Genomic DNA, 8,957 nt, shown 5'->3' on the forward strand with positions numbered 1-8,957 from the left:
GGCTCCAAATTCTTCACACAGTCAAAAAACAGGAAGAGAATAATGAAGTAGGTACGAGTATTTTTTGTCAATGTGTGCAGCTTCTTTGCATATAAATAGTCGTGTTTGCAGCCTTTCCGTGAAATTCATGTGGAAGTCTGGAGGTGCACGTCTCTCTGTTTGGAGGAACTTTCCGTGTGATTTTTCATAGTCAAGGAGTAGCTTTATTTTTCCACAATTTTGATCTTTGTGGGAGCAGAAGAGTCCGAAGCATACTGCTGTTTACGAGGAGTGTCCTTCTTGCGGTTTTGACGGTCAAAATGGATGGATTTTGTTGAATTATTGGTGCAGTTCCCATCTTCACGTCAAAGGCGAAGAGTCTCAAAGCATACGGCTGATCAGACGAATTCTTGTGGTGTGGTTTTCATTGTCAGATTTGAAGGGATTTGTTTTGCTTTTGATGCAAATTTCGTCTTCATGTTGGCGGCTTCTTTGTCTTTAACCCAAAGAGAGTTTGAACAAACTAAAAGCAAAGTCTAAAGATTTTGTTTCGCTTCAGGCGCAATTGTCATTTTCATATCGAAGCCCAAGGGTTCGAATGGACACGGCTATTTGCACGAGTCTTTGCCGCAATTTTCACCGTCAAATTCGAAGGAATTTGTGTAAGTTTTGGTGCAATTTCACTGTCAAATTTGAAGAATTATTAGATCATTGAAATTTGTGTAAGTTTTGGTGCAATTTCATTGTTAAAATTAAGGAATTCTTAGGCTTTATTTCTTGATCATTGAAATTTCAAGAATTTACCGTGTTTAATATTTTGAAGAGATGAATTTCGTTATTGCAAGAAGTCGCAGCTCTGTGAATCCGTTTTGATGGGAGCTTAGGGTAGAAGTCCATTGATGTTTGATATTTTGATGTTTTCTTTTGTAATTGCTCAGTAACAACTGTAGATCCGAGAGTTAACTTTTACTTCAGTTCTTTGTGGAGTCTGAAAGAATGCATTTAATCGGATTTTGCAGTTATTAAGTGGTGAAGGCTTAGGAAGTGGTGAAATATGCGGAGAGCCTACGGAGGAATTCTTCGCAGTGTTGAAAATTTCGCTCAAACTTGATCCATCAGATTAATGGAGAATTCGTGCACGCAATCAATTGTTTCTTTGACGGTGAAGAAGTCATATCATTCCAAAATGGAGCCGTCAATTAGAGGCACTGCTTCATCAGTCCTAATCGAAGCAATTTAAATGCAGTCCACGCGTCTGAGGTTCTTGTATTCGCGAAAATGTCGCGGATATCTTATCTGATCAGTGGAGAGGAAAAAGCTTACGGCATTGTGGAGAAAAGACTCGTGAAACTGCTATCATCTCTGCAGCAAGAAGGAAACGGACAGGGGAACCGTTCTTGATCCGAGTTAATGGGTCACTCTCGCCTCTAAAAGGTGAATTTCATCAGCTCCCAGTTTCCTGCATTTAAACGATCACATTCAATGGAATTCACAAGGATTGCAGCTTCTTTATTGCTGATCCTCTGCAATCTTGCCGGACGCGCTTCGGCCAACGATTCTGATATCATAAAGAAGGCATTTCTGAGTGTCTCGGGATTCAATATCTCGGACGTTTGCGGGACCACGAGCGGCTGTGACACCATCCGAGCAATTAAATTAAATTCTCGGAACCTGTCGGGAGCTGTGAACTGGCGAGTGCTCGCTCAGTTAGCCCATCTGCAAAGCCTTGATCTCTCAAACAATTCCCTCTCTGGGAATATAAAGCAGGACCTATGGACTATGAGCAATCTGACAGACTTGAATTTGGCGAAGAATGTACTCGGTGGAAGCCTGAACTTTAATTGGGCCATCGAAAATCGTCCAACGTGCTCAGTTTTACAGACTCTGAATCTTTCTTTCAATCGACTGCATACATTCTACAACACGCTGGATCTCTCCGGCTTCAAAAATCTTACGGTGGTGGACTTATCCCACAACCAGATTATCGGTAACGATATACTTGCTGAGCTGTTCAACTTGGAAAGACTCACTAATATTTCTGTGTCTCGAAATAGTTTGCTTTCAATACCATTGTTTTCAAAGAATTCAAGCAGGGTTAAATATCTGGATCTTTCCAACAGCAATCTCAGCGGAACCGTTTCTTCTCTGGCTCGCATTAGTTCTCTACTCTATCTTGATCTCTCTCATAATAATCTAACCGGGTCATTCCCAATTGATGCTCAAAAATTGCAATTCCTCGACATTTCCTTCAATAACTTCTCGGGAAGAGCCAACGAAGAGGATGTCAGGAAATTTGGTCCCGCGGCCTTTATTAATTCTGGACTCTATAACAATCCATCCAAAACCCCCTATTCGAACAATGCCCATTTCAAGCCTCCGCCGCCTCCCCCTCTTCCGCATTATAAGGTATTCCATTCTTTGAGGGAACGAGCAATGGTAGCAATTGTATCAGTCGCTGCAGTAACAGTGACTGCCATGGCATTCTTCTTGTTTTTCTTCTATAGAAGATTAAGAGCCCGAGCTAAGAATAAATCGGCGGTCCCAAAGCCTCCATTTACATGGAAAACTGACAGATCCATAACCGAATCCGGGCCATTCTCGTTCGAGACAGATTCTGGTACATGGGTAGCTGACATCAAGGACTCATCCTCGGCTCCAGTAATCATTTTTGAAAAGCCCCTGCTCAACCTCACCTTCTCTGATCTCCTAGCCATAACTTCTCATTTCAGCAAAGAATCCCAGCTGGCTGAAGGACAAAACGGCCCCATTTACAGAGCCATATTACCGGGAGAAATCCATGTAGCAATCAAGGTATTAAAGCAGGCAAAGGATCTAAATGCAGAGGAAGCTGTCTCAAAGCTAGATGCATTGGGTCGCCTTAAGCATCCCAATGTTTTGCCTCTTTTAGGGTACTGCATTGCAGGGAAAGCGAAATTGCTAATCTGTGAATTTATGCAAAATGGGAACCTTTATCAATGGCTTCATGAGCTTCCTGGCATGCAGCCCAATATAGAGGACTGGAGCATGGACACATGGGAGGAGCAGCAGATCGAAGGGGATGCAACTTCCAGCGAACACATGAGATGGATTACCAGGCACAAAATAGCTCTAGGAATCGCTAGGGCGATCGCGTTTCTCCACCATGGGTTATCCTCGCCAATCGTTCATGGAGGCCTGACACCGTTTAATGTGCTGTTAGATGACAATTTTGAACCCCGCGTGGCTGAATCCGGGATCGGAGACCTTTTAGAGGTATCAGCCCGCCCTAAAATCAGCAATTCTGTATATGCTGCTCCTGAATCCATTGACACTCTTGAAGAAGGTGTAAAGGCTGATGTCTATAGTTTTGGGGTTGTTTTATTAGAACTGGTCACGGGCAGAAGGGCTTCTGATGGTGATTTTCCTGATGGGTTCAATGGGAATTTGGTTGGTTGGGTTCGTTCTCTGATGAAGAAAGGAAAGCATGGCGTTACTGCACTGAACCCAGAACTGTCCATTGTTGCTCCTACAACCCAAATGTTGGATGCTTTGAGAATCGGGTATCTCTGCACTGCAGAGTCAACGTCCAAGCGTCCTTCTATGCAGCAGGTTGTTGGTATTTTGAAAGACCTCAAAAGATGAAACGGTATGAGCAATATCCCTATTTGAGGATCTGGTGGAACTTGGGCCACATAGGGCTTCCGTCCATTTCTAAAAAATTAAACTGGTTAGGGGTTGGTGAAAACCTATAAAAGGAACCTATGTATATTTTGATTTCTCAATTAGTTGAACAAAGTGCTGTGATGACTTTTGGATGCTTAAATAATACAATAACATGTATGCTAGAGGTTAACTAGCAGCAAGCGATGTTATGAATATGTGCAGAATAACCGTCGGAATGGGTCGAAAACACCAGTACAACCGGCAAGAAATTAGGTTTGTGCAAGAAATTAGGTTTGTGTGGCTCATTTGCGTGGGATCAATAAATCCCATGTTATCGGGCCATAAATGAACGGCGGGCGTATATGGCCATCGTTCGATTTTGCCAAGGCCGAAATCGAAGGTGGCCCAATAGCATGGGAAATATGGCTTGCCTATTTGCGTGGACAATTAGTTTTACCATCATGAGAAATTAGTCAGTTACGACTACCTCTCATGGAAATGGTCATACGTTTGAATGACTTACTTAACGCAGTTGAATCCCAAAAAATGATATCTAACATATTAATATTATTAGAAAATGTACACTAAATTATGGGTAGTTTAAATAGTGAACTCCTTAAAATCTAGTAATATAATCTCAAAATTTTTCGTGGTTTAAAATAAATTTTTAAATAAAATATGATAATATAATTAAATAAAATATGATAATATAATGTAAAGAATTTTTGTTATTTAAAATAAATTTTTAAATATATAATTAGATTCAACACACTAAATTACCACAAATATGGAGGTTATGACTCGTTTTAATCTTTAAACAAGATTCTATTATCGAAAATAAAATCAATTACGAGAAAAACCAAATTCATAATTTCCGAGACATCGATTTCTGAGCATTCTCGAGTCACAAACAACTATATATATTTCATTGTTTTCCAATCTCTTCAATCATTTTCGTGGTGCTCGTGACATTCCCTTTGACTCCGAGATATTGACGCGTTAAGTCCTAACCATGGGTGCTGTGGTGGGCTTCCCTTTGACTTTGAGATATTGACGCGTTAAGTTCTAACCATTTTTTGTGGTTGCAGGTTATATGAGGTGATTTTCAAGTTTTTTTTAATGGAAATCTGGTTTTGTGAATTTGGTGAGAGTATAATATTTTATTATTTAAATTATATTTTCTTCATAATATGTATTTGGTTTTTTTTAATGTGTTTTTAAAAAATTGGTATTTGTTTTTTTTAAATATGTTTTTTAATGAAAAATGACGAGTAATGTGATTTTTTTTAATGGTTGATATAGTAATGTTTTATTATTTAAATTACATTTTTAAAAGTAGAATGTTTTGAAATCTATTTAATAATTTAAAATTATAATGTTTTTAATTTTTATTTAATTTTTAAGGGAAATTGACAAATAAAATGGTTTGAGGTTTTTCATAAGCTTTGGAATATATAAATAATAATTATTTTATGTTTTGTACATGGTTAAACATATCCATCTTGTTCTTGGTGAATAAGTGAATTTTTTTATGTATTTATTTTTTGTTTTGTTTAATAAATAATTTTTTTCCTTAATTGAATTTTTTTATATGGATTACTTTGAGAGTGTAGAAATTAAGTTGTAGATTTGTAATTGTTCATGAAGTTTTAATCAAAATCACAAGGCACAGATCTACAATACTTTTCTCTGTACATTATTTCACAATTTAGAATGAAAATTTTAGATATGCAAGAAGGAATAACACACGTGCAACAAGTATTTTTATTTGGGGAAAGCAATCTGCTAAAAAAACCCAATGTCTCTTGCATTAATCAAATGAAATAGAGATGTAATACAATTGCTTTGCTCAACTGAACTCACCTTGCAAGCGCACAACCTATCTCTCTGCTCACTAAAGGCCTCTAACCAAGATTTAGTCAAATTTTGCCTCGGCTTGAGCTCTATTTCGTTGTGTTGTTCCTTGAGGAATTAACCCCTATTATTTAAGAAATTCCTTCAATTGAATTGTGCAATTCCTTTAGGTTGATCATCAGATTGCATGCAACACCTGTACACTCAAGACTAGTCTACAACTGATGTTATATTGCCTTGGAATCTCCACCTCAACTAGGTAACTCGAATTATCTGCATGCACTAGCTATTTTTGGCTGATTGATCAATTAAATAGATGATCAGTAAGTTTGAATGAAGTCCCACTGCTTAGCTGACCTTCCACTAGTTCCTCCAAAAGTTGGAACTACTTTAACTGAAAACAACTTGAGATAATTGACCTTGATTGCAACAAATTAGCAATCACACATGTAGAACTAAACTCTAACTCCTCCAACTTGAATTTACTAATTAAATTGGGTGACACAATCCATGTCACACAAGTTAACATCATCCAATTTTTCTGCTGATGTGGAAATTTGAATTTTCTCAATTTAATCAAGGAAAAATCAAGTTGAGAATTTCTTGTTGCATATTTCAACACTCCCTCTCAGTAAGAAAGATATTATCAACCACCCCTATCCTGCACCTGTGGAACTCGAACTTCCCTCTTGACAAGGTATTTATCAAAATGTCAGCATCTTGTTCCTCTATCGGAATGTACTGCAACAACATTATCTGCCTCTAGACACAGTCTCGTAAATGGTGATATTGGATATTTATATGCTTCGATCGATCATGAAAAAAAATGATTTTCAGAGAACTTGATGAATAATTATCATAGTAGATCACAGTTGGATCCATCAGATAACCAAACAATCCAACAAGTATCTTTCTCATCCAGATCGCCTCACATGATGTTTGACTGGCTGCCATGTATTCTTTTTTGTTGAGCTGAGTGCCACAAATCTTTGCTTCCTGTTGTACCAACAAACCACTATGGACCCAACACTAAAAATTCCACATGTTATAATCTTTCGATTCGAGGGACTCCCCGCCCAATCTGCATTTGTGAAGCCACATAACTTCACTCCCTATGTCTGTTTATACCATAGTCAAATTGGGTAGTCCCTCTGAGGTACGTAGAACATGCTTAGTTGCCCTCCAAAATAATTTCGTTGGCCTAACCATAACTTGGCTCAATTGGTTAACTGCATAGCACATATATGGTCATGTGTTCACAAGATACATTATTGAACCAACCAACTGTCGGTAAACAGTAACATCCACTTCCTCACCTGAAGTGGCATCCTCTTTCCTCTAGTTGATTGTTAGAGGTGTCTCCATGGGTTTGCAATTGTCCATGAGGAACCTCTGAAGTATCTCGTTGGCATACTTTCCCTGAGGTACAAATAGTTCCCCATCACCTTGCCATACTTCTAATACAAGGAAGTAATGCATGAGACCCATGTCCTTCATTTCAAACTCTCTTGCAAGGTCAAATAACCTGCTCATTACCAGTTAAAATCAAGTCATCAATGTATAAGACAATAATAAAAAATTTACCTTCCACCAAAATATGATAGAGGTTTGCATCCGCTTCACTTTTGGTGAAGCCCAAATTTGTGAGATAATTATTGATCCCAGTGTACCAAGCACGGGGTGTTTGCTTGAGACTATACAATGCTCTCTTGAGTCTGCACACATGAGACTCCCAATCAAAAGTCTTGAAGCCCTCGGTTGCTCGATGTACACCTCCTCCTCAATAACTCCATTGAGGAATGATGTTTTCACATCCATTTGGTGGATCTTCCACCCCATCTATGCATTGAGAGAAAAAATTGATCTAATAGATGAGTATCTTGCTACAGGAGAAAAGGTCTCCTAATAGTCAATCCCCTCAACTTTAGAGTACCCATTAGCCACAAATTTGGCCTTGTACTTTTCTATGATTTCTTTTGCTGCATGCTTTACCTTGAAGATCCATCTTGAACTCACAACTAATTTATTTGCTAGTCTTGGGACCACTTCCCAAACACTGTTCTTTATAATGGATTCGTATTCCTCCACCATTGCATCAACCCATACAGTTTTCTCTACTGCTTCATCAAAAGAGGATGGCTCAGTATCTACAAGATCAATCATTAGAGCCATGTAACTAGTGTACCAATCTGGCGACCTTCTCTGCCTACGCTGAATTGAAGGAGCACCCACATTCTCCCTCGAATTCTGCACAAGTATCTTAGCTTCCCTGGTCCTTTTCTTGCCTTCTCTAGATGGATTTGCTTAAGTGGTTGTCTCCACTCTCTAATCCTCAATTTGTGGTTGCTCCACAACTTCTTGAGGCTCCTCATTTGGACCTAAAGTCTCCTCCTCTGGTGGGATCTAAATCTCCCTCTCAAGAGAGCATAACATCGCTTTGTCTTCATCATATTTTACATCCCTTCACAAAACTATCATTCTAAGGGATGGAAAGTACACACAATAATTGTGGGGAGTTTCTGTGTAACCTAAAAATACCCCCAATTTTGTTGTCGGCTCTAGCTTCTTCCTTGATTCTTTGAAGACATGACAGTAAATAGAGGCTCCAAAAATCCTTAAGTGAGACACATCTAACTTTCTCCCCGAGAAAGCCTCCTCTGGTGTAATCATACCAAGAATTCTATGAGGACTTTGGTTCTGCAAATAGTTTGTTGTGTTGCACGCCTTAGCCCACAAATGTAGAGGTAGGTCTTGATCATGCAACATTGCCCTCTTCTCCCACAATGCTATAATTATTCCTCTTAGCCACCCCATTCTGTTGTGGGTTGTGGGGTGTTGTTAACTCTCGTCAAATTCCTTATTTTGCACATTAATTTTTAAATTCATTCGACACGTACTCACCTCCATTATCGCTCTTGAGAGCCTTCACCTTCCTGTCCATTTCTTTCTCAACCAGTACCTTGAATTCTACGAACTTGGAGAAGGTCTCATCCTTCTTCCACGTGAATAAGATCCAACACTTCTGTGACAAATCATCAATAAAAATGACAAAATATTTGTTCCTAGTAGTGGAGGCTGTCGAGAAATATCCACAGACATTAGAGTGGATTCTTTTGAGGATTGCATGTGCTTTGCTGTCCCGATCATGGAATGTGGATTTTGTGTACTTCCCCAAGGTACATCCTTTGCATACATCCTACTGCTCAAATGATCCTTTGGGAGGTATGTGGTTATCTGATGCATGATCTTCAAAGAACCATGATGCAAATGGCCAAGTCTTATATGCCAAATCTCACTGACATTGCGACTCTGTACCTTCTCTGCCTTTATGCTTAATGAAACAAAATCCTCCACATCTAGCTTGTACAGGTTCTTCACATGAACCCCGATTTGCTTCACCTATCTCATGGCTACGTGTCACAAGAATTCCTTTCCTTTGCTGAAGATCACATCATAACCAAGGTCTTCCAAAATTTCAACAG

At 38.9% G+C, this 8,957-nt stretch overlaps 1 pseudogene across 1 annotated transcript; it reads left to right on the forward strand.

Annotated features, from left to right (window-relative positions):
- Nucleotides 1-495: 495 nt before the first annotated feature.
- Nucleotides 496-3,796, forward strand: LOC149138706 (calmodulin-binding receptor kinase CaMRLK pseudogene; annotated as a pseudogene). The gene is made up of 2 exons (XR_016264230.1): nt 496-641; nt 999-3,796. The product of XR_016264230.1 is annotated as a calmodulin-binding receptor kinase CaMRLK pseudogene (transcript).
- The last annotated feature ends 5,161 nt before the right edge of the window (nt 3,797-8,957 follow it).

This window comes from Pinus tabuliformis, chromosome X (genome assembly GCF_031772625.1).
Source record: "Pinus tabuliformis cultivar Carrire ecotype Pingquan chromosome X, CPIR1, whole genome shotgun sequence".
Classification (NCBI taxonomy): domain Eukaryota; kingdom Viridiplantae; phylum Streptophyta; class Pinopsida; order Pinales; family Pinaceae; genus Pinus; species Pinus tabuliformis.